Source organism: Lissotriton vulgaris, unplaced genomic scaffold (assembly GCF_964263255.1).
Source record: "Lissotriton vulgaris unplaced genomic scaffold, aLisVul1.2 SCAFFOLD_1545, whole genome shotgun sequence".
NCBI lineage: Eukaryota > Metazoa > Chordata > Amphibia > Caudata > Salamandridae > Lissotriton > Lissotriton vulgaris.
The window spans coordinates 520,920-545,550 of record NW_028247213.1 but is presented as its reverse complement, the minus strand read 5'-3'; the positions used below and the strand labels follow the sequence as shown (position 1 = coordinate 545,550).

Below are 24,631 nucleotides of genomic sequence, written 5' to 3'. Positions count from 1 at the left end.
ATAACTGAGCTGCTGGTAGCAAGCTAAGCAATACCTTCCCAAAATGAGAAGTACATGTGCTAATCCGCTCAATCAGCGCTCGATCAGGCTCGATCAGGCGAGATATAGAAAAGGTGGAAAGGGTCCAAATGGCTGTCCCTTCCTTTTTAGGGTGGGTCCTTCTGACTATCATAGGATTGCTTGTATAAGTGGCCAGGGTCAGAGTAAAAACTTTCAACCCTTCTCAGTGTTCTATCCAGAAGCAGGCATTTTCTGTGCCTTTAATTTCAGGCTTTTCCCAGCAGTCTCTGTTCTGCCTATGTAAATTAACAAAAGCAGTGCTTATTCATCACTTACTCTAATGTCCTTACTGTCCAGAAAGCTCTGCCTAAGTATGCTTTTTTTCTTTTTCAGTGAAATTCTAAATGTTTTTTCTGCCCAGTCTATGGCAGTAGAATGCTGCTTATGATGCCACATTTTGTTGAATCACCAAGGTACAACTACAGAGGAATATATGAGTCTGAACGACATGGAACTCTTAGCTAACACATCACAATGTGTGATGCTTGCCAACCAAGCACTAGATTCTGGAGCGCTGATGATCAGAACATTCTGCTCCTGAAGGAAAGGAAAGACAGCTTGATGGAAAATAAAGTCTCAGTTTATATTAACGCTCTCTCTCTCCCAATATCTATCTATCTATCTATCTATCTATCTATCTATCTATCTATCTATCTATCTATCTATCTATCTATCTATCTATCTATCTATCTATCTATCTATCTATCTATCTATCTATCTATCTATCTATCTATCTATCTATCTATCTATCTTTATATATGGATACCTGCGTACACATACATATAGATATGCCATGCATTCCTTTAGATTTGTTCCAACCTCTTACCATTTATTTGAGAATTCCTACTTTTCAAGTGACTGCAAATGAAGTCATTTCCGGCACTTTTTGGCCGGTGCAAGGTAACAAAAACACATGCCAACTTTTAATACAAATCATTGGTCTCTTTATTAACGCGCACTGTCAAACATGGGGCTTTCACACGTCAGGTAAACATGATAACCAATACACAACAGAAGCAGATGTAGATTGCTTATCAATGCCAGGATAGAATAGTTGTGAATTGAGTAATAGAAGGGCCCCTGAATTGATACTTATTATATACAGCCTGTAAGATAGTGAAAAATGCAGGCTAGGAAAGGAGATGCAAATATCAATGTATTAGAAAAATACATAAAGAGGAGTGATTTGCTTTTATTCATTCAAGGCTAGAAAAAATCAACATACTATTGCAAGCATTCATACACCACCAAATAGAAATAAACAATTCTGACATTAAACGTAAAGGTGACGATGCATTTGTATCATCACCTTGAGAAGGGTCACCGAGGAATTGAGCCCAGGGCTTCTGCACTTAAACACCAGAAACACTCCACTAAACTAAGATGCCTGTTGGTGCCAACAATTCCCAAAGTTAATGCATGTTCTAGGTGAGCAATGAACAGAATGCAGGGCTCTTATGAAAGCGAGGTCTGTGAATCAACAGATACATCCACATGCCAATTACTTTAGTGTTTTTAAGAGAATTCACTTTCTTGGAATGAGTCTGCATGAAACCATCTTCAGGGCCTGGACAATTTCATGGCAAAACGGCACCTCTCAACATTGCAGCCAAGACAATATAACAACTGTTTCTGCCCGGTTTCATACCGGGGACCTTTCGCGTGTGAGGCGAACGTGATAACCACTACACTACAGAAACAGATGTCTACAGTTGATTCTTCTGTGATGAAACTTCTCAAAACAGGCTATTCCAAGGGCCTCTGGTTTTAGATTTCTTTCATGCAACCTTCCCAGACAGCCCTAGCTGAACGCTTGTATATGCCATGCAAGTTCAGCATTTTTGCAAAATGCTTAAAGAGAAATGTTTCCTATTTGCTCAGGCAGGGCAAGGTTAAAAGCATGAGACTCTAGCAAATATTCATCCACTACTGCAAAGAGAAAATTGATATTGGCTTTGAAATGCATACTTCAATACTACTTTAAAAAAGCACCAATGAAAGGGCTCATCCGGGATTTGAACCCGGGACCTCTCGCACCCAAAGCGAGAATCATACCCCTAGACCAACGAGCCTTCGAAAGGCCCGCACCTCTGAAAAGCTAATACCAGCTCTAAGCACGCAATGAAGATCATGCTGGGGACTTTTTCATGCTTGGTCTGTGAATACACATGAAATTCAGTGTCAACTTACCCTTTCTCAAATGATATCACTATCATTTATAAGTGTCCCCTTTTATTTTGTCCCAGCATTGGACACGTCTTACAGCAAGTCAGCACTTATTTATCTATTTCTGCAGTGGCTAGACCCTAAAGAGAAAGAATAAAAAGCTGTTCATAACAACATAAGAAACACATGTTGCATTTTTTCTCAAATGCTTATTCCCTTTGTGCAAATCGGAATGCCAAGCTGAATAACTGGGCCACAGATTCTGGCTAATTATCTTTCCCTTGAATGCAAGTAGCAATAAAAACTGCCTAATGCAGGACTAAAGCATTCCTTGCAAGCCTCTAACATCATAACATAACTGAGCTGCTGGTAGCAAGCTAAGCAATACCTTCCCAAAATGAGAAGTACATGTGCTAATCCGCTCAATCAGCGCTCGATCAGGCTCGATCAGGCGAGATATAGAAAAGGTGGAAAGGGTCCAAATGGCTGTCCCTTCCTTTTTAGGGTGGGTCCTTCTGACTATCATAGGATTGCTTGTATAAGTGGCCAGGGTCAGAGAAAAAACTTTCAACCCTTCTCAGTGTTCTATCCAGAAGCAGGCATTTTCTGTGCCTTTAATTTCAGGCTTTTCCCAGCAGTCTCTGTTCTGCCTATGTAAATTAACAAAAGCAGTGCTTATTCATCACTTACTCTAATGTCCTTACTGTCCAGAAAGCTCTGCCTAAGTATGCTTTTTTTCTTTTTCAGTGAAATTCTAAATGTTTTTTCTGCCCAGTCTATGGCAGTAGAATGCTGCTTATGATGCCACATTTTGTTGAATCACCAAGGTACAACTACAGAGGAATATATGAGTCTGAACGACATGGAACTCTTAGCTAACACATCACAATGTGTGATGCTTGCCAACCAAGCACTAGATTCTGGAGCGCTGATGATCAGAACATTCTGCTCCTGAAGGAAAGGAAAGACAGCTTGATGGAAAATAAAGTCTCAGTTTATATTAACGCTCTCTCTCTCCCAATATCTATCTATCTATCTATCTATCTATCTATCTATCTATCTATCTATCTATCTATCTATCTATCTATCTATCTATCTATCTATCTATCTATCTATCTATCTATCTATCTATCTATCTATCTATCTATCTATCTATCTATCTATCTATCTATCTATCTATCTATCTATCTATCTATCTATCTATCTATCTATCTATCTATCTATCCATCCATCCATCCATCTATCTATCTATCTATCTATCTATCTATCTATCTATCTATCTATCTATCTATCTATCTATCTATCTATCTTTATATATGGATACCTGCGTACACATACATATAGATATGCCATGCATTCCTTTAGATTTGTTCCAACCTCTTACCATTTATTTGAGAATCCCTACTTTTCAAGTGACTGCAAATTAAGTCATTTCCGGCACTTTTTGGCCGGTGCAAGGTAACAAAAACACATGACAACTTTTAATAAAAATCATTGGTCTCTTTATTAACGCGCACTGTCAAACATGGGGCTTTCACACGTCAGGTAAACATGATAACCAATATACAACAGAAGCAGATGTAGATTGCTTATCAATGCCGGGATAGAACAGTTGTGAATTGAGTAGAAGAAGGGCCCCTGAATTGATACTTATTATATACAGCCTCTAAGATAGTGAAAAATGCAGGCTAGGAAAGGAGATGCAAATATCAATGTATTAGAAAAATACATAAAGAGGAGTGATTTGCTTTTATTCATTCAAGGCTAGAAAAAATCAACATACTATTGCAAGCATTCATACACCACCAAATAGAAATAAACAATTCTGACATTAAACGTAAAGGTGACGATGCATTTGTATCATCACCTTGAGAAGGGTCACCGAGGAATTGAGCCCAGGGCTTCTGCACTTAAACACCAGAAACACTCCACTAAACTAAGATGCCTGTTGGTGCCAACAATTCCCAAAGTTAATGCATGTTCTAGGTGAGCAATGAACAGAATGCAGGGCTCTTTTCAAAGCGAGGTCTGTGAATCAACAGATACATCCACATGCCAATTACTTTAGTGTTTTTAAGAGAATTCACTTTCTTGGAACGAGTCTGCATGAAACCATCTTCAGGGCCTGGACAATTTCATGGCAAAACGGCACCTCTCAACATTGCAGCCAAGACAATATAACAACTGTTTCTGCCCGGTTTCGAACCGGGGACCTTTCGCGTGTGAGGCAAACGTGATAACCACTACACTACAGAAACAGATGTCTACAGTTGATTCTTCTGTGATGAAACTTCTCAAAACAGGCTATTCCAAGGGCCTCTGGTTTTAGATTTCTTTCATGCAACCTTCCCAGACAGCCCTAGCTGAACGCTTGTATATGCCATGCAAGTTCAGCATTTTTGCAAAATGCTTAAAGAGAAATGTTTCCTATTTGCTCAGGCAGGGCAAGGTTAAAAGCATGAGACTCTAGCAAATATTCATCCACTACTGCAAAGAGAAAATTGATATTGGCTTTGAAATGCATACTTCAATACTACTTTAAAAAAGCACCAATGAAAGGGCTCGTCTGGGATTTGAACCCGGGACCTCTCGCACCCAAAGCGAGAATCATACCCCTAGACCAACGAGCCTTCGAAAGGCCTGCACCTCTGAAAAGCTAATACCAGCTCTAAGCACGCAATGAAGATCATGCTGGGGACTTTTTCATGCTTGGTCTGTGAATACACATGAAATTCAGTGTCAACTTACCCTTTCTCAAATGATATCACTATCATTTATAAGTGTCCCCTTTTATTTTGTCCCAGCATTGGACACGTCTTACAGGAAGTCAGCACTTATTTATCTATTTCTGCAGTGGCTAGACCCTAAAGAGAAAGAATAAAAAGCTGTTCATAACAACATAAGAAACACATGTTGCATTTTTTCTCAAATGCTTATTCCCTTTGTGCAAATCGGAATGCCAAGCTGAATAACTGGGTCACAGATTCTGGCTAATTATCTTTCCCTTGAATGCAAGTAGCAATAAAAACTGCCTAATGCAGGACTAAAGCATTCCTTGCAAGCCTCTAACATCATAACATAACTGAGCTGCTGGTAGCAAGCTAAGCAATACCTTCCCAAAATGAGAAGTACATGTGCTAATCCGCTCAATCAGCGCTCGATCAGGCTCGATCAGGCGAGATATAGAAAAGGTGGAAAGGGTCCAAATGGCTGTCCCTTCCTTTTTAGGGTGGGTCCTTCTGACTATCATAGGATTGCTTGTATAAGTGGCCAGGGTCAGAGAAAAAACTTTCAACCCTTCTCAGTGTTCTATCCAGAAGCAGGCATTTTCTGTGCCTTTAATTTCAGGCTTTTCCCAGCAGTCTCTGTTCTGCCTATGTAAATTAACAAAAGCAGTGCTTATTCATCACTTACTCTAATGTCCTTACTGTCCAGAAAGCTCTGCCTAAGTATGCTTTTTTTCTTTTTCAGTGAAATTCTAAATGTTTTTTCTGCCCAGTCTATGGCAGTAGAATGCTGCTTATGATGCCACATTTTGTTGAATCACCAAGGTACAACTACAGAGGAATATATGAGTCTGAACGACATGGAACTCTTAGCTAACACATCACAATGTGTGATGCTTGCCAACCAAGCACTAGATTCTGGAGCGCTGATGATCAGAACATTCTGCTCCTGAAGGAAAGGAAAGACAGCTTGATGGAAAATAAAGTCTCAGTTTATATTAATGCTCTCTCTCTCCCAATATCTATCTATCTATCTATCTATCTATCTATCTATCTATCTATCTATCTATCTATCTATCTATCTATCTATCTATCTATCTATCTATCTATCTATCTATCTATCTATCTATCTATCTATCTATCTATCTATCTATCTATCTATCTATCTATCTATCTATCTATCTTTATATATGGATACCTGCGTACACATACATATAGATATGCCATGCATTCCTTTAGATTTGTTCCAACCTCTTACCATTTATTTGAGAATCCCTACTTTTCAAGTGACTGCAAATGAAGTCATTTCCGGCACTTTTTGGCCGGTGCAAGGTAACAAAAACACATGACAACTTTTAATAAAAATCATTGGTCTCTTTATTAATGCGCACTGTCAAACATGGGGCTTTCACACGTCAGGTAAACATGATAACCAATATACAACAGAAGCAGATGTAGATTGCTTATCAATGCCGGGATAGAACAGTTGTGAATTGAGTAGAAGAAGGGCCCCTGAATTGATACTTATTATATACAGCCTGTAAGATAGTGAAAAATGCAGGCTAGGAAAGGAGATGCAAATATCAATGTATTAGAAAAATACATAAAGAGGAGTGATTTGCTTTTATTCATTCAAGGCTAGAAAAAATCAACATACTATTGCAAGCATTCATACACCACCAAATAGAAATAAACAATTCTGACATTAAACGTAAAGGTGATGATGCATTTGTATCATCACCTTGAGAAGGGTCACCGAGGAATTGAGCCCAGGGCTTCTGCACTTAAACACCAGAAACACTCCACTAAACTAAGATGCCTGTTGGTGCCAACAATTCCCAAAGTTAATGCATGTTCTAGGTGAGCAATGAACAGAATGCAGGGCTCTTTTCAAAGCGAGGTCAGTGAATCAACAGATACATCCACATGCCAATTACTTTAGTGTTTTTAAGAGAATTCACTTTCTTGGAACGAGTCTGCATGAAACCATCTTCAGGGCCTGGACAATTTCATGGCAAAACGGCACCTCTCAACATTGCAGCCAAGACAATATAACAACTGTTTCTGCCCGGTTTCGAACCGGGGACCTTTCGCGTGTGAGGCAAACGTGATAACCACTACACTACAGAAACAGATGTCTACAGTTGATTCTTCTGTGATGAAACTTCTCAAAACAGGCTATTCCAAGGGCCTCTGGTTTTAGATTTCTTTCATGCAACCTTCCCAGACAGCCCTAGCTGAACGCTTGTATATGCCATGCAAGTTCAGCATTTTTGCAAAATGCTTAAAGAGAAATGTTTCCTATTTGCTCAGGCAGGGCAAGGTTAAAAGCATGAGACTCTAGCAAATATTCATCCACTACTGCAAAGAGAAAATTGATATTGGCTTTGAAATGCATACTTCAATACTACTTTAAAAAAGCACCAATGAAAGGGCTCGTCCGGGATTTGAACCCGGGACCTCTCGCACCCAAAGCGAGAATCATACCCCTAGACCAACGAGCCTTCGAAAGACCCGCACCTCTGAAAAGCTAATACCAGCTCTAAGCACCCAATGAAGATCATGCTGGGGACTTTTTCATGCTTGGTCTGTGAATACACATGAAATTCAGTGTCAACTTACCCTTTCTCAAATGATATCACTATCATTTATAAGTGTCCCCTTTTATTTTGTCCCAGCATTGGACACGTCTTACAGGAAGTCAGCACTTATTTATCTATTTCTGCAGTGGCTAGACCCTAAAGAGAAAGAATAAAAAGCTGTTCATAACAACATAAGAAACACATGTTGCATTTTTTCTCAAATGCTTATTCCCTTTGTGCAAATCGGAATGCCAAGCTGAATAACTGGGCCACAGATTCTGGCTAATTATCTTTCCCTTGAATGCAAGTAGCAATAAAAACTGCCTAATGCAGGACTAAAGCATTCCTTGCAAGCCTCTAACATCATAACATAACTGAGCTGCTGGTAGCAAGCTAAGCAATACCTTCCCAAAATGAGAAGTACATGTGCTAATCCGCTCAATCAGCGCTCGATCAGGCTCGATCAGGCGAGATATAGAAAAGGTGGAAAGGGTCCAAATGGCTGTCCCTTCCTTTTTAGGGTGGGTCCTTCTGACTATCATAGGATTGCTTGTACGAGTGGCCAGGGTCAGAGAAAAAACTTTCAACCCTTCTCAGTGTTCTATCCAGAAGCAGGCATTTTCTGTGCCTTTAATTTCAGGCTTTTCCCAGCAGTCTCTGTTCTGCCTATGTAAATTAACAAAAGCAGTGCTTATTCATCACTTACTCTAATGTCCTTACTGTCCAGAAAGCTCTGCCTAAGTATGCTTTTTTTCTTTTTCAGTGAAATTCTAAATGTTTTTTCTGCCCAGTCTATGGCAGTAGAATGCTGCTTATGATGCCACATTTTGTTGAATCACCAAGGTACAACTACAGAGGAATATATGAGTCTGAACGACATGGAACTCTTAGCTAACACATCACAATGTGTGATGCTTGCCAACCAAGCACTAGATTCTGGAGCGCTGATGATCAGAACATTCTGCTCCTGAAGGAAAGGAAAGACAGCTTGATGGAAAATAAAGTCTCAGTTTATATTAACGCTCTCTCTCTCCCAATATCTATCTATCTATCTATCTATCTATCTATCTATCTATCTATCTATCTATCTATCTATCTATCTATCTATCTATCTATCTATCTATCTATCTATCTATCTATCTATCTATCTATCTATCTATCTATCTATCTATCTATCTATCTATCTATCTATCTATCTATCTATCTATCTATCTATCTATCTATCTTTATATATGGATACCTGCGTACACATACATATAGATATGCCATGCATTCCTTTAGATTTGTTCCAACCTCTTACCATTTATTTGAGAATTCCTACTTTTCAAGTGACTGCAAATGAAGTCATTTCCGGCACTTTTTGGCCGGTGCAAGGTAACAAAAACACATGCCAACTTTTAATACAAATCATTGGTCTCTTTATTAACGCGCACTGTCAAACATGGGGCTTTCACACGTCAGGTAAACATGATAACCAATACACAACAGAAGCAGATGTAGATTGCTTATCAATGCCAGGATAGAATAGTTGTGAATTGAGTAATAGAAGGGCCCCTGAATTGATACTTATTATATACAGCCTGTAAGATAGTGAAAAATGCAGGCTAGGAAAGGAGATGCAAATATCAATGTATTAGAAAAATACATAAAGAGGAGTGATTTGCTTTTATTCATTCAAGGCTAGAAAAAATCAACATACTATTGCAAGCATTCATACACCACCAAATAGAAATAAACAATTCTGACATTAAACGTAAAGGTGACGATGCATTTGTATCATCACCTTGAGAAGGGTCACCGAGGAATTGAGCCCAGGGCTTCTGCACTTAAACACCAGAAACACTCCACTAAACTAAGATGCCTGTTGGTGCCAACAATTCCCAAAGTTAATGCATGTTCTAGGTGAGCAATGAACAGAATGCAGGGCTCTTATGAAAGCGAGGTCTGTGAATCAACAGATACATCCACATGCCAATTACTTTAGTGTTTTTAAGAGAATTCACTTTCTTGGAATGAGTCTGCATGAAACCATCTTCAGGGCCTGGACAATTTCATGGCAAAACGGCACCTCTCAACATTGCAGCCAAGACAATATAACAACTGTTTCTGCCCGGTTTCATACCGGGGACCTTTCGCGTGTGAGGCGAACGTGATAACCACTACACTACAGAAACAGATGTCTACAGTTGATTCTTCTGTGATGAAACTTCTCAAAACAGGCTATTCCAAGGGCCTCTGGTTTTAGATTTCTTTCATGCAACCTTCCCAGACAGCCCTAGCTGAACGCTTGTATATGCCATGCAAATTCAGCATTTTTGCAAAATGCTTAAAGAGAAATGTTTCCTATTTGCTCAGGCAGGGCAAGGTTAAAAGCATGAGACTCTAGCAAATATTCATCCACTACTGCAAAGAGAAAATTGATATTGGCTTTGAAATGCATACTTCAATACTACTTTAAAAAAGCACCAATGAAAGGGCTCATCCGGGATTTGAACCCGGGACCTCTCGCACCCAAAGCGAGAATCATACCCCTAGACCAACGAGCCTTCGAAAGGCCCGCACCTCTGAAAAGCTAATACCAGCTCTAAGCACGCAATGAAGATCATGCTGGGGACTTTTTCATGCTTGGTCTGTGAATACACATGAAATTCAGTGTCAACTTACCCTTTCTCAAATGATATCACTATCATTTATAAGTGTCCCCTTTTATTTTGTCCCAGCATTGGACACGTCTTACAGCAAGTCAGCACTTATTTATCTATTTCTGCAGTGGCTAGACCCTAAAGAGAAAGAATAAAAAGCTGTTCATAACAACATAAGAAACACATGTTGCATTTTTTCTCAAATGCTTATTCCCTTTGTGCAAATCGGAATGCCAAGCTGAATAACTGGGCCACAGATTCTGGCTAATTATCTTTCCCTTGAATGCAAGTAGCAATAAAAACTGCCTAATGCAGGACTAAAGCATTCCTTGCAAGCCTCTAACATCATAACATAACTGAGCTGCTGGTAGCAAGCTAAGCAATACCTTCCCAAAATGAGAAGTACATGTGCTAATCCGCTCAATCAGCGCTCGATCAGGCTCGATCAGGCGAGATATAGAAAAGGTGGAAAGGGTCCAAATGGCTGTCCCTTCCTTTTTAGGGTGGGTCCTTCTGACTATCATAGGATTGCTTGTATAAGTGGCCAGGGTCAGAGAAAAAACTTTCAACCCTTCTCAGTGTTCTATCCAGAAGCAGGCATTTTCTGTGCCTTTAATTTCAGGCTTTTCCCAGCAGTCTCTGTTCTGCCTATGTAAATTAACAAAAGCAGTGCTTATTCATCACTTACTCTAATGTCCTTACTGTCCAGAAAGCTCTGCCTAAGTATGCTTTTTTTCTTTTTCAGTGAAATTCTAAATGTTTTTTCTGCCCAGTCTATGGCAGTAGAATGCTGCTTATGATGCCACATTTTGTTGAATCACCAAGGTACAACTACAGAGGAATATATGAGTCTGAACGACATGGAACTCTTAGCTAACACATCACAATGTGTGATGCTTGCCAACCAAGCACTAGATTCTGGAGCGCTGATGATCAGAACATTCTGCTCCTGAAGGAAAGGAAAGACAGCTTGATGGAAAATAAAGTCTCAGTTTATATTAATGCTCTCTCTCTCCCAATATCTATCTATCTATCTATCTATCTATCTATCTATCTATCTATCTATCTATCTATCTATCTATCTATCTATCTATCTATCTATCTATCTATCTATCTATCTATCTATCTATCTATCTATCTATCTATCTATCTATCTATCTATCTATCTATCTATCTATCTATCTATCTATCTATATATGGATACCTGCGTACACATACATATAGATATGCCATGCATTCCTTTAGATTTGTTCCAACCTCTTACCATTTATTTGAGAATCCCTACTTTTCAAGTGACTGCAAATGAAGTCATTTCCGGCACTTTTTGGCCGGTGCAAGGTAACAAAAACACATGACAACTTTTAATAAAAATCATTGGTCTCTTTATTAATGCGCACTGTCAAACATGGGGCTTTCACACGTCAGGTAAACATGATAACCAATATACAACAGAAGCAGATGTAGATTGCTTATCAATGCCGGGATAGAACAGTTGTGAATTGAGTAGAAGAAGGGCCCCTGAATTGATACTTATTATATACAGCCTGTAAGATAGTGAAAAATGCAGGCTAGGAAAGGAGATGCAAATATGAATGTATTAGAAAAATACATAAAGAGGAGTGATTTGCTTTTATTCATTCAAGGCTAGAAAAAATCAACATACTATTGCAAGCATTCATACACCACCAAATAGAAATAAACAATTCTGACATTAAACGTAAAGGTGATGATGCATTTGTATCATCACCTTGAGAAGGGTCACCGAGGAATTGAGCCCAGGGCTTCTGCACTTAAACACCAGAAACACTCCACTAAACTAAGATGCCTGTTGGTGCCAACAATTCCCAAAGTTAATGCATGTTCTAGGTGAGCAATGAACAGAATGCAGGGCTCTTTTCAAAGCGAGGTCAGTGAATCAACAGATACATCCACATGCCAATTACTTTAGTGTTTTTAAGAGAATTCACTTTCTTGGAACGAGTCTGCATGAAACCATCTTCAGGGCCTGGACAATTTCATGGCAAAACGGCACCTCTCAACATTGCAGCCAAGACAATATAACAACTGTTTCTGCCCGGTTTCGAACCGGGGACCTTTCGCGTGTGAGGCAAACGTGATAACCACTACACTACAGAAACAGATGTCTACAGTTGATTCTTCTGTGATGAAACTTCTCAAAACAGGCTATTCCAAGGGCCTCTGGTTTTAGATTTCTTTCATGCAACCTTCCCAGACAGCCCTAGCTGAACGCTTGTATATGCCATGCAAGTTCAGCATTTTTGCAAAATGCTTAAAGAGAAATGTTTCCTATTTGCTCAGGCAGGGCAAGGTTAAAAGCATGAGACTCTAGCAAATATTCATCCACTACTGCAAAGAGAAAATTGATATTGGCTTTGAAATGCATACTTCAATACTACTTTAAAAAAGCACCAATGAAAGGGCTCGTCCGGGATTTGAACCCGGGACCTCTCGCACCCAAAGCGAGAATCATACCCCTAGACCAACGAGCCTTCGAAAGACCCGCACCTCTGAAAAGCTAATACCAGCTCTAAGCACGCAATGAAGATCATGCTGGGGACTTTTTCATGCTTGGTCTGTGAATACACATGAAATTCAGTGTCAACTTACCCTTTCTCAAATGATATCACTATAATTTATAAGTGTCCCCTTTTATTTTGTCCCAGCATTGGACACGTCTTACAGGAAGTCAGCACTTATTTATCTATTTCTGCAGTGGCTAGACCCTAAAGAGAAAGAATAAAAAGCTGTTCATAACAACATAAGAAACACATGTTGCATTTTTTCTCAAATGCTTATTCCCTTTGTGCAAATCGGAATGCCAAGCTGAATAACTGGGCCACAGATTCTGGCTAATTATCTTTCCCTTGAATGCAAGTAGCAATAAAAACTGCCTAATGCAGGACTAAAGCATTCCTTGCAAGCCTCTAACATCATAACATAACTGAGCTGCTGGTAGCAAGCTAAGCAATACCTTCCCAAAATGAGAAGTACATGTGCTAATCCGCTCAATCAGCGCTCGATCAGGCTCGATCAGGCGAGATATAGAAAAGGTGGAAAGGGTCCAAATGGCTGTCCCTTCCTTTTTAGGGTGGGTCCTTCTGACTATCATAGGATTGCTTGTACGAGTGGCCAGGGTCAGAGAAAAAACTTTCAACCCTTCTCAGTGTTCTATCCAGAAGCAGGCATTTTCTGTGCCTTTAATTTCAGGCTTTTCCCAGCAGTCTCTGTTCTGCCTATGTAAATTAACAAAAGCAGTGCTTATTCATCACTTACTCTAATGTCCTTACTGTCCAGAAAGCTCTGCCTAAGTATGCTTTTTTTCTTTTTCAGTGAAATTCTAAATGTTTTTTCTGCCCAGTCTATGGCAGTAGAATGCTGCTTATGATGCCACATTTTGTTGAATCACCAAGGTACAACTACAGAGGAATATATGAGTCTGAACGACATGGAACTCTTAGCTAACACATCACAATGTGTGATGCTTGCCAACCAAGCACTAGATTCTGGAGCGCTGATGATCAGAACATTCTGCTCCTGAAGGAAAGGAAAGACAGCTTGATGGAAAATAAAGTCTCAGTTTATATTAACGCTCTCTCTCTCCCAATATCTATCTATCTATCTATCTATCTATCTATCTATCTATCTATCTATCTATCTATCTATCTATCTATCTATCTATCTATCTATCTATCTATCTATCTATCTATCTATCTATCTATCTATCTATCTATCTATCTATCTATCTATCTATCTATCTATCTATATATGGATACCTGCGTACACATACATATAGATATGCCATGCATTCCTTTAGATTTGTTCCAACCTCTTACCATTTATTTGAGAATTCCTACTTTTCAAGTGACTGCAAATGAAGTCATTTCCGGCACTTTTTGGCCGGTGCAAGGTAACAAAAACACATGCCAACTTTTAATACAAATCATTGGTCTCTTTATTAACGCGCACTGTCAAACATGGGGCTTTCACACGTCAGGTAAACATGATAACCAATACACAACAGAAGCAGATGTAGATTGCTTATCAATGCCAGGATAGAATAGTTGTGAATTGAGTAATAGAAGGGCCCCTGAATTGATACTTATTATATACAGCCTGTAAGATAGTGAAAAATGCAGGCTAGGAAAGGAGATGCAAATATCAATGTATTAGAAAAATACATAAAGAGGAGTGATTTGCTTTTATTCATTCAAGGCTAGAAAAAATCAACATACTATTGCAAGCATTCATACACCACCAAATAGAAATAAACAATTCTGACATTAAACGTAAAGGTGACGATGCATTTGTATCATCACCTTGAGAAGGGTCACCGAGGAATTGAGCCCAGGGCTTCTGCACTTAAACACCAGAAACACTCCACTAAACTAAGATGCCTGTTGGTGCCAACAATTCCCAAAGTTAATGCATGTTCTAGGTGAGCAATGAACAGAATGCAGGGCTCTTATGAAAGCGAGGTCTGTGAATCAACAGATACATCCACATGCCAATTACTTTAGTGTTTTTAAGAGAATTCACTTTCTTGGAATGAGTCTGCATGAAACCATCTTCAGGGCCTGGACAATTTCATGGCAAAACGGCACCTCTCAACATTGCAGCCAAGACAATATAACAACTGTTTCTGCCCGGTTTCATACCGGGGACCTTTCGCGTGTGAGGCGAACGTGATAACCACTACACTACAGAAACAGATGTCTACAGTTGATTCTTCTGTGATGAAACTTCTCAAAACAGGCTATTCCAAGGGCCTCTGGTTTTAGATTTCTTTCATGCAACCTTCCCAGACAGCCCTAGCTGAACGCTTGTATATGCCATGCAAATTCAGCATTTTTGCAAAATGCTTAAAGAGAAATGTTTCCTATTTGCTCAGGCAGGGCAAGGTTAAAAGCATGAGACTCTAGCAAATATTCATCCACTACTGCAAAGAGAAAATTGATATTGGCTTTGAAATGCATACTTCAATACTACTTTAAAAAAGCACCAATGAAAGGGCTCATCCGGGATTTGAACCCGGGACCTCTCGCACCCAAAGCGAGAATCATACCCCTAGACCAACGAGCCTTCGAAAGGCCCGCACCTCTGAAAAGCTAATACCAGCTCTAAGCACGCAATGAAGATCATGCTGGGGACTTTTTCATGCTTGGTCTGTGAATACACATGAAATTCAGTGTCAACTTACCCTTTCTCAAATGATATCACTATCATTTATAAGTGTCCCCTTTTATTTTGTCCCAGCATTGGACACGTCTTACAGCAAGTCAGCACTTATTTATCTATTTCTGCAGTGGCTAGACCCTAAAGAGAAAGAATAAAAAGCTGTTCATAACAACATAAGAAACACATGTTGCATTTTTTCTCAAATGCTTATTCCCTTTGTGCAAATCGGAATGCCAAGCTGAATAACTGGGCCACAGATTCTGGCTAATTATCTTTCCCTTGAATGCAAGTAGCAATAAAAACTGCCTAATGCAGGACTAAAGCATTCCTTGCAAGCCTCTAACATCATAACATAACTGAGCTGCTGGTAGCAAGCTAAGCAATACCTTCCCAAAATGAGAAGTACATGTGCTAATCCGCTCAATCAGCGCTCGATCAGGCTCGATCAGGCGAGATATAGAAAAGGTGGAAAGGGTCCAAATGGCTGTCCCTTCCTTTTTAGGGTGGGTCCTTCTGACTATCATAGGATTGCTTGTATAAGTGGCCAGGGTCAGAGAAAAAACTTTCAACCCTTCTCAGTGTTCTATCCAGAAGCAGGCATTTTCTGTGCCTTTAATTTCAGGCTTTTCCCAGCAGTCTCTGTTCTGCCTATGTAAATTAACAAAAGCAGTGCTTATTCATCACTTACTCTAATGTCCTTACTGTCCAGAAAGCTCTGCCTAAGTATGCTTTTTTTCTTTTTCAGTGAAATTCTAAATGTTTTTTCTGCCCAGTCTATGGCAGTAGAATGCTGCTTATGATGCCACATTTTGTTGAATCACCAAGGTACAACTACAGAGGAATATATGAGTCTGAACGACATGGAACTCTTAGCTAACACATCACAATGTGTGATGCTTGCCAACCAAGCACTAGATTCTGGAGCGCTGATGATCAGAACATTCTGCTCCTGAAGGAAAGGAAAGACAGCTTGATGGAAAATAAAGTCTCAGTTTATATTAATGCTCTCTCTCTCCCAATATCTATCTATCTATCTATCTATCTATCTATCTATCTATCTATCTATCTATCTATCTATCTATCTATCTATCTATCTATCTATCTATCTATCTATCTATCTATCTATCTATCTATCTATCTATCTATCTATCTATCTATCTATCTATCTATCTATCTATCTATCTATCTATCTATCTATCTATCTTTATATATGGATACCTGCGTACACATACATATAGATATGCCATGCATTCCTTTAGATTTGTTCCAACCTCTTACCATTTATTTGAGAATCCCTACTTTTCAAGTGACTGCAAATGAAGTCATTTCCGGCACTTTTTGGCCGGTGCAAGGTAACAAAAACACATGACAACTTTTAATAAAAATCATTGGTCTCTTTATTAATGCGCACTGTCAAACATGGGGCTTTCACACGTCAGGTAAACATGATAACCAATATACAACAGAAGCAGATGTAGATTGCTTATCAATGCCGGGATAGAACAGTTGTGAATTGAGTAGAAGAAGGGCCCCTGAATTGATACTTATTATATACAGCCTGTAAGATAGTGAAAAATGCAGGCTAGGAAAGGAGATGCAAATATGAATGTATTAGAAAAATACATAAAGAGGAGTGATTTGCTTTTATTCATTCAAGGCTAGAAAAAATCAACATACTATTGCAAGCATTCATACACCACCAAATAGAAATAAACAATTCTGACATTAAACGTAAAGGTGATGATGCATTTGTATCATCACCTTGAGAAGGGTCACCGGAATTGAGCCCAGGGCTTCTGCACTTAAACACCAGAAACACTCCACTAAACTAAGATGCCTGTTGGTGCCAACAATTCCCAAAGTTAATGCATGTTCTAGGTGAGCAATGAACAGAATGCAGGGCTCTTTTCAAAGCGAGGTCAGTGAATCAACAGATACATCCACATGCCAATTACTTTAGTGTTTTTAAGAGAATTCACTTTCTTGGAACGAGTCTGCATGAAACCATCTTCAGGGCCTGGACAATTTCATGGCAAAACGGCACCTCTCAACATTGCAGCCAAGACAATATAACAACTGTTTCTGCCCGGTTTCGAACCGGGGACCTTTCGCGTGTGAGGCAAACGTGATAACCACTACACTACAGAAACAGATGTCTACAGTTGATTCTTCTGTGATGAAACTTCTCAAAACAGGCTATTCCAAGGGCCTCTGGTTTTAGATTTCTTTCATGCAACCTTCCCAGACAGCCCTAGCTGAACGCTTGTATATGCCATGCAAGTTCAGCATTTTTGCAAAATGCTTAAAGAGAAATGTTTCCTATTTGCTCAGGCAGGGCAAGGTTAAAAGCATGAGACTCTAGCAAATATTCATCCACTACTGCAAAGAGAAAATTGATATTGGCTTTGAAATGCATACTTCAATACTACTTTAAAAAAGCACCAATGAAAGGGCTCGTCCGGGATTTGAACCCGGGACCTCTCGCACCCAAAGCGAGAATCATACCCCTAGACCAACGAGCCTTCGAAAGACCCGCACCTCTGAAAAGCTAATACCAGCTCTAAGCACGCAATGAAGATCATGCTGGGGACTTTTTCATGCTTGGTCTGTGAATACACATGAAATTCAGTGTCAACTTACCCTTTCTCAAATGATATCACTATCATTTATAAGTGTCCCCTTTTATTTTGTCCCAGCATTGGACACGTCTTACAGGAAGTCAGCACTTATTTATCTATTTCTGCAGTGGCTAGACCCTAAAGAGAAAGAATAAAAAGCTGTTCATAACAACATAAGAAACACATGTTGCATTTTTTCTCAAATGCTTATTCCCTTTGTGCAAATCGGAATGCCAAGCTGAATAACTGGGCCACAGATTCTGGCTAATTATCTTTCCCTTGAATGCAAGTAGCAATAAAAACTGCCTAATGCAGGACTAAAGCATTCCTTGCAAGCCTCTAACATCATAACATAACTGAGCTGCTGGTAGCAAGCTAAGCAATACCTTCCCAAAATGAGAAGTACATGTGCTAATCCGCTCAATCAGCGCTCGATCAGGCTCGATCAGGCGAGATATAGAAAAGGTGGAAAGGGTCCAAATGGCTGTCCCTTCCTTTTTAGGGTGGGTCCTTCTGACTATCATAGGATTGCTTGTACGAGTGGCCAGGGTCAGAGAAAAAACTTTCAACCCTTCTCAGTGTTCTATCCAGAAGCAGGCATTTTCTGTGCCTTTAATTTCAGGCTTTTCCCAGCAGTCTCTGTTCTGCCTATGTAAATTAACAAAAGCAGTGCTTATTCATCACTTACTCTAATGTCCTTACTGTCCAGAAAGCTCTGCCTAAGTATGCTTTTTTTCTTTTTCAGTGAAATTCTAAATGTTTTTTCTGCCCAGTCTATGGCAGTAGAATGCTGCTTATGATGCCACATTTTGTTGAATCACCAAGGTACAACTACAGAGGAATATATGAGTCTGAACGACATGGAACTCTTAGCTAACACATCACAATGTGTGATGCTTGCCAACCAAGCACTAGATTCTGGAGCGCTGATGATCAGAACATTCTGCTCCTGAAGGAAAGGAAAGACAGCTTGATGGAAAATAAAGTCTCAGTTTATATTAACGCTCTCTCTCTCCCAATATCTATCTATCTATCTATCTATCTATCTATCTATCTATCTATCTATCTATCTATCTATCTATCTATCTATCTATCTATCTATCTATCTATCTATCTATCTATCTATCTATCTATCTATCTATCTATCTATCTATCTATCTATCTATCTATCTATCTATCTATCTATCTATCTTTATATATGGATACCTGCGTACACATACATATAGATATGCCATGCATTCCTTTAGATTTGTTCCAACCTCTTACCATTTATTTGAGAATTCCTACTTTTCAAGTGACTGCAAATGAAGTCATTTCCGGCACTTTTTGGCCGGTGCAAGGTAACAAAAACACATGCCAACTTTTAATACAAATCATTGGTCTCTTTATTAACGCGCACTGTCAAACATGGGGCTTTCACACGTCAGGTAAACATGATAACCAATACACAACAGAAGCAGATGTAGATTGCTTATCAATGCCAGGATAGAATAGTTGTGAATTGAGTAATAGAAGGGCCCCTGAATTGATACTTATTATATACAGCCTGTAAGATAGTGAAAAATGCAGGCTAGGAAAGGAGATGCAAATATCAATGTATTAGAAAAATACATAAAGAGGAGTGATTTGCTTTTATTCATTCAAGGCTAGAAAAAATCAACATACTATTGCAAGCATTCATACACCACCAAATAGAAATAAACAATTCTGACATTAAACGTAAAGGTGACGATGCATTTGTATCATCACCTTGAGAAGGGTCACCGAGGAATTGAGCCCAGGGCTTCTGCACTTAAACACCAGAAACACTCCACTAAACTAAGATGCCTGTTGGTGCCAACAATTCCCAAAGTTAATGCATGTTCTAGGTGAGCAATGAACAGAATGCAGGGCTCTTATGAAAGCGAGGTCTGTGAATCAACAGATACATCCACATGCCAATTACTTTAGTGTTTTTAAGAGAATTCACTTTCTTGGAATGAGTCTGCATGAAACCATCTTCAGGGCCTGGACAATTTCATGGCAAAACGGCACCTCTCAACATTGCAGCCAAGACAATATAACAACTGTTTCTGCCCGGTTTCATACCGGGGACCTTTCGCGTGTGAGGCGAACGTGATAACCACTACACTACAGAAACAGATGTCTACAGTTGATTCTTCTGTGATGAAACTTCTCAAAACAGGCTATTCCAAGGGCCTCTGGTTTTAGATTTCTTTCATGCAACCTTCCCAGACAGCCCTAGCTGAACGCTTGTATATGCCATGCAAATTCAGCATTTTTGCAAAATGCTTAAAGAGAAATGTTTCCTATTTGCTCAGGCAGGGCAAGGTTAAAAGCATGAGACTCTAGCAAATATTCATCCACTACTGCAAAGAGAAAATTGATATTGGCTTTGAAATGCATACTTCAATACTACTTTAAAAAAGCACCAATGAAAGGGCTCATCCGGGATTTGAACCCGGGACCTCTCGCACCCAAAGCGAGAATCATACCCCTAGACCAACGAGCCTTCGAAAGGCCCGCACCTCTGAAAAGCTAATACCAGCTCTAAGCACGCAATGAAGATCATGCTGGGGACTTTTTCATGCTTGGTCTGTGAATACACATGAAATTCAGTGTCAACTTACCCTTTCTCAAATGATATCACTATCATTTATAAGTGTCCCCTTTTATTTTGTCCCAGCATTGGACACGTCTTACAGCAAGTCAGCACTTATTTATCTATTTCTGCAGTGGCTAGACCCTAAAGAGAAAGAATAAAAAGCTGTTCATAACAACATAAGAAACACATGTTGCATTTTTTCTCAAATGCTTATTCCCTTTGTGCAAATCGGAATGCCAAGCTGAATAACTGGGCCACAGATTCTGGCTAATTATCTTTCCCTTGAATGCAAGTAGCAATAAAAACTGCCTAATGCAGGACTAAAGCATTCCTTGCAAGCCTCTAACATCATAACATAACTGAGCTGCTGGTAGCAAGCTAAGCAATACCTTCCCAAAATGAGAAGTACATGTGCTAATCCGCTCAATCAGCGCTCGATCAGGCTCGATCAGGCGAGATATAGAAAAGGTGGAAAGGGTCCAAATGGCTGTCCCTTCCTTTTTAGGGTGGGTCCTTCTGACTATCATAGGATTGCTTGTATAAGTGGCCAGGGTCAGAGAAAAAACTTTCAACCCTTCTCAGTGTTCTATCCAGAAGCAGGCATTTTCTGTGCCTTTAATTTCAGGCTTTTCCCAGCAGTCTCTGTTCTGCCTATGTAAATTAACAAAAGCAGTGCTTATTCATCACTTACTCTAATGTCCTTACTGTCCAGAAAGCTCTGCCTAAGTATGCTTTTTTTCTTTTTCAGTGAAATTCTAAATGTTTTTTCTGCCCAGTCTATGGCAGTAGAATGCTGCTTATGATGCCACATTTTGTTGAATCACCAAGGTACAACTACAGAGGAATATATGAGTCTGAACGACATGGAACTCTTAGCTAACACATCACAATGTGTGATGCTTGCCAACCAAGCACTAGATTCTGGAGCGCTGATGATCAGAACATTCTGCTCCTGAAGGAAAGGAAAGACAGCTTGATGGAAAATAAAGTCTCAGTTTATATTAACGCTCTCTCTCTCCCAATATCTATCTATCTATCTATCTATCTATCTATCTATCTATCTATCTATCTATCTATCTATCTATCTATCTATCTATCTATCTATCTATCTATCTATCTATCTATCTATCTATCTATCTCTCTATCTATCTATCTATCTATCTATCTATCTATCTATCTATCTATCTATCTATCTATCTATCTATCTATCTATCTATCTATCTATCTATCCATCCATCCATCCATCTATCTATCTATCTATCTATCTATCTATCTATCTATCTATCTATCTATCTATCTATCTATCTATCTATCTATCTATCTATCTATCTATCTATCTTTATATATGGATACCTGCGTACACATACATATAGATATGCCATGCATTCCTTTAGATTTGTTCCAACCTCTTACCATTTATTTGAGAATCCCTACTTTTCAAGTGACTGCAAATTAAGTCATTTCCGGCACTTTTTGGCCGGTGCAAGGTAACAAAAACACATGACAACTTTTAATAAAAATCATTGGTCTCTTTATTAACGCGCACTGTCAAACATGGGGCTTTCACACGTCAGGTAAACATGATAACCAATATACAACAGAAGCAGATGTAGATTGCTTATCAATGCCGGGATAGAACAGTTGTGAATTGAGTAGAAGAAGGGCCCCTGAATTGATACTTATTATATACAGCCTCTAAGATAGTGAAAAATGCAGGCTAGGAAAGGAGATGCAAATATCAATGTATTAGAAAAATACATAAAGAGGAGTGATTTGCTTTTATTCATTCAAGGCTAGAAAAAATCAACATACTATTGCAAGCATTCATACACCACCAAATAGAAATAAACAATTCTGACATTAAACGTAAAGGTGACGATGCATTTGTATCATCACCTTGAGAAGGGTCACCGAGGAATTGAGCCCAGGGCTTCTGCACTTAAACACCAGAAACACTCCACTAAACTAAGATGCCTGTTGGTGCCAACAATTCCCAAAGTTAATGCATGTTCTAGGTGAGCAATGAACAGAATGCAGGGCTCTTTTCAAAGCGAGGTCTGTGAATCAACAGATACATCCACATGCCAATTACTTTAGTGTTTTTAAGAGAATTCACTTTCTTGGAACGAGTCTGCATGAAACCATCTTCAGGGCCTGGACAATTTCATGGCAAAACGGCACCTCTCAACATTGCAGCCAAGACAATATAACAACTGTTTCTGCCCGGTTTCGAACCGGGGACCTTTCGCGTGTGAGGCAAACGTGATAACCACTACACTACAGAAACAGATGTCTACAGTTGATTCTTCTGTGATGAAACTTCTCAAAACAGGCTATTCCAAGGGCCTCTGGTTTTAGATTTCTTTCATGCAACCTTCCCAGACAGCCCTAGCTGAACGCTTGTATATGCCATGCAAGTTCAGCATTTTTGCAAAATGCTTAAAGAGAAATGTTTCCTATTTGCTCAGGCAGGGCAAGGTTAAAAGCATGAGACTCTAGCAAATATTCATCCACTACTGCAAAGAGAAAATTGATATTGGCTTTGAAATGCATACTTCAATACTACTTTAAAAAAGCACCAATGAAAGGGCTCGTCTGGGATTTGAACCCGGGACCTCTCGCACCCAAAGCGAGAATCATACCCCTAGACCAACGAGCCTTCGAAAGGCCTGCACCTCTGAAAAGCTAATACCAGCTCTAAGCACGCAATGAAGATCATGCTGGGGACTTTTTCATGCTTGGTCTGTGAATACACATGAAATTCAGTGTCAACTTACCCTTTCTCAAATGATATCACTATCATTTATAAGTGTCCCCTTTTATTTTGTCCCAGCATTGGACACGTCTTACAGGAAGTCAGCACTTATTTATCTATTTCTGCAGTGGCTAGACCCTAAAGAGAAAGAATAAAAAGCTGTTCATAACAACATAAGAAACACATGTTGCATTTTTTCTCAAATGCTTATTCCCTTTGTGCAAATCGGAATGCCAAGCTGAATAACTGGGTCACAGATTCTGGCTAATTATCTTTCCCTTGAATGCAAGTAGCAATAAAAACTGCCTAATGCAGGACTAAAGCATTCCTTGCAAGCCTCTAACATCATAACATAACTGAGCTGCTGGTAGCAAGCTAAGCAATACCTTCCCAAAATGAGAAGTACATGTGCTAATCCGCTCAATCAGCGCTCGATCAGGCTCGATCAGGCGAGATATAGAAAAGGTGGAAAGGGTCCAAATGGCTGTCCCTTCCTTTTTAGGGTGGGTCCTTCTGACTATCATAGGATTGCTTGTATAAGTGGCCAGGGTCAGAGAAAAAACTTTCAACCCTTCTCAGTGTTCTATCCAGAAGCAGGCATTTTCTGTGCCTTTAATTTCAGGCTTTTCCCAGCAGTCTCTGTTCTGCCTATGTAAATTAACAAAAGCAGTGCTTATTCATCACTTACTCTAATGTCCTTACTGTCCAGAAAGCTCTGCCTAAGTATGCTTTTTTTCTTTTTCAGTGAAATTCTAAATGTTTTTTCTGCCCAGTCTATGGCAGTAGAATGCTGCTTATGATGCCACATTTTGTTGAATCACCAAGGTACAACTACAGAGGAATATATGAGTCTGAACGACATGGAACTCTTAGCTAACACATCACAATGTGTGATGCTTGCCAACCAAGCACTAGATTCTGGAGCGCTGATGATCAGAACATTCTGCTCCTGAAGGAAAGGAAAGACAGCTTGATGGAAAATAAAGTCTCAGTTTATATTAATGCTCTCTCTCTCCCAATATCTATCTATCTATCTATCTATCTATCTATCTATCTATCTATCTATCTATCTATCTATCTATCTATCTATCTATCTATCTATCTATCTATCTATCTATCTATCTATCTATCTATCTATCTATCTATCTATCTATCTATCTATCTATCTATCTATCTATCTATCTATCTATCTATCTATCTATCTATCTATCTATCTATCTTTATATATGGATACCTGCGTACACATACATATAGATATGCCATGCATTCCTTTAGATTTGT

General features: G+C 39.3%; 12 non-coding genes across 12 annotated transcripts; all 12 read right to left on the bottom strand.

Annotated features, from left to right (window-relative positions):
* Positions 1 to 2,060: 2,060 nt before the first annotated feature.
* Positions 2,061 to 2,132, bottom strand: TRNAP-UGG (transfer RNA proline (anticodon UGG)). Its single transcript has one exon. It is a non-coding gene; the product is annotated as a tRNA-Pro (tRNA).
* Positions 2,133 to 4,411: 2,279 nt separating this feature from the next.
* Positions 4,412 to 4,484, bottom strand: TRNAV-CAC (transfer RNA valine (anticodon CAC)). Its single transcript has one exon. It is a non-coding gene; the product is annotated as a tRNA-Val (tRNA).
* Positions 4,485 to 7,011: 2,527 nt separating this feature from the next.
* On the bottom strand, positions 7,012 to 7,084 carry TRNAV-CAC (transfer RNA valine (anticodon CAC)). Its single transcript has one exon. It is a non-coding gene; the product is annotated as a tRNA-Val (tRNA).
* A 300-nt stretch (positions 7,085 to 7,384) lies between these two features.
* TRNAP-UGG (transfer RNA proline (anticodon UGG)) lies at positions 7,385 to 7,456 on the bottom strand. The gene has a single exon. It is a non-coding gene; the product is annotated as a tRNA-Pro (tRNA).
* Positions 7,457 to 10,008: 2,552 nt separating this feature from the next.
* Positions 10,009 to 10,080, bottom strand: TRNAP-UGG (transfer RNA proline (anticodon UGG)). The gene has a single exon. It is a non-coding gene; the product is annotated as a tRNA-Pro (tRNA).
* Positions 10,081 to 12,241: 2,161 nt separating this feature from the next.
* TRNAV-CAC (transfer RNA valine (anticodon CAC)) lies at positions 12,242 to 12,314 on the bottom strand. Its single transcript has one exon. It is a non-coding gene; the product is annotated as a tRNA-Val (tRNA).
* Positions 12,315 to 12,614: 300 nt separating this feature from the next.
* Positions 12,615 to 12,686, bottom strand: TRNAP-UGG (transfer RNA proline (anticodon UGG)). Its single transcript has one exon. It is a non-coding gene; the product is annotated as a tRNA-Pro (tRNA).
* Positions 12,687 to 15,204: 2,518 nt separating this feature from the next.
* Positions 15,205 to 15,276, bottom strand: TRNAP-UGG (transfer RNA proline (anticodon UGG)). Its single transcript has one exon. It is a non-coding gene; the product is annotated as a tRNA-Pro (tRNA).
* A 2,173-nt stretch (positions 15,277 to 17,449) lies between these two features.
* Positions 17,450 to 17,522, bottom strand: TRNAV-CAC (transfer RNA valine (anticodon CAC)). The gene has a single exon. It is a non-coding gene; the product is annotated as a tRNA-Val (tRNA).
* Positions 17,523 to 17,822: 300 nt separating this feature from the next.
* Positions 17,823 to 17,894, bottom strand: TRNAP-UGG (transfer RNA proline (anticodon UGG)). Its single transcript has one exon. It is a non-coding gene; the product is annotated as a tRNA-Pro (tRNA).
* Positions 17,895 to 20,430: 2,536 nt separating this feature from the next.
* TRNAP-UGG (transfer RNA proline (anticodon UGG)) lies at positions 20,431 to 20,502 on the bottom strand. The gene has a single exon. It is a non-coding gene; the product is annotated as a tRNA-Pro (tRNA).
* Positions 20,503 to 22,809: 2,307 nt separating this feature from the next.
* TRNAV-CAC (transfer RNA valine (anticodon CAC)) lies at positions 22,810 to 22,882 on the bottom strand. The gene has a single exon. It is a non-coding gene; the product is annotated as a tRNA-Val (tRNA).
* Between the last annotated feature and the right edge of the window lie 1,749 nt (positions 22,883 to 24,631).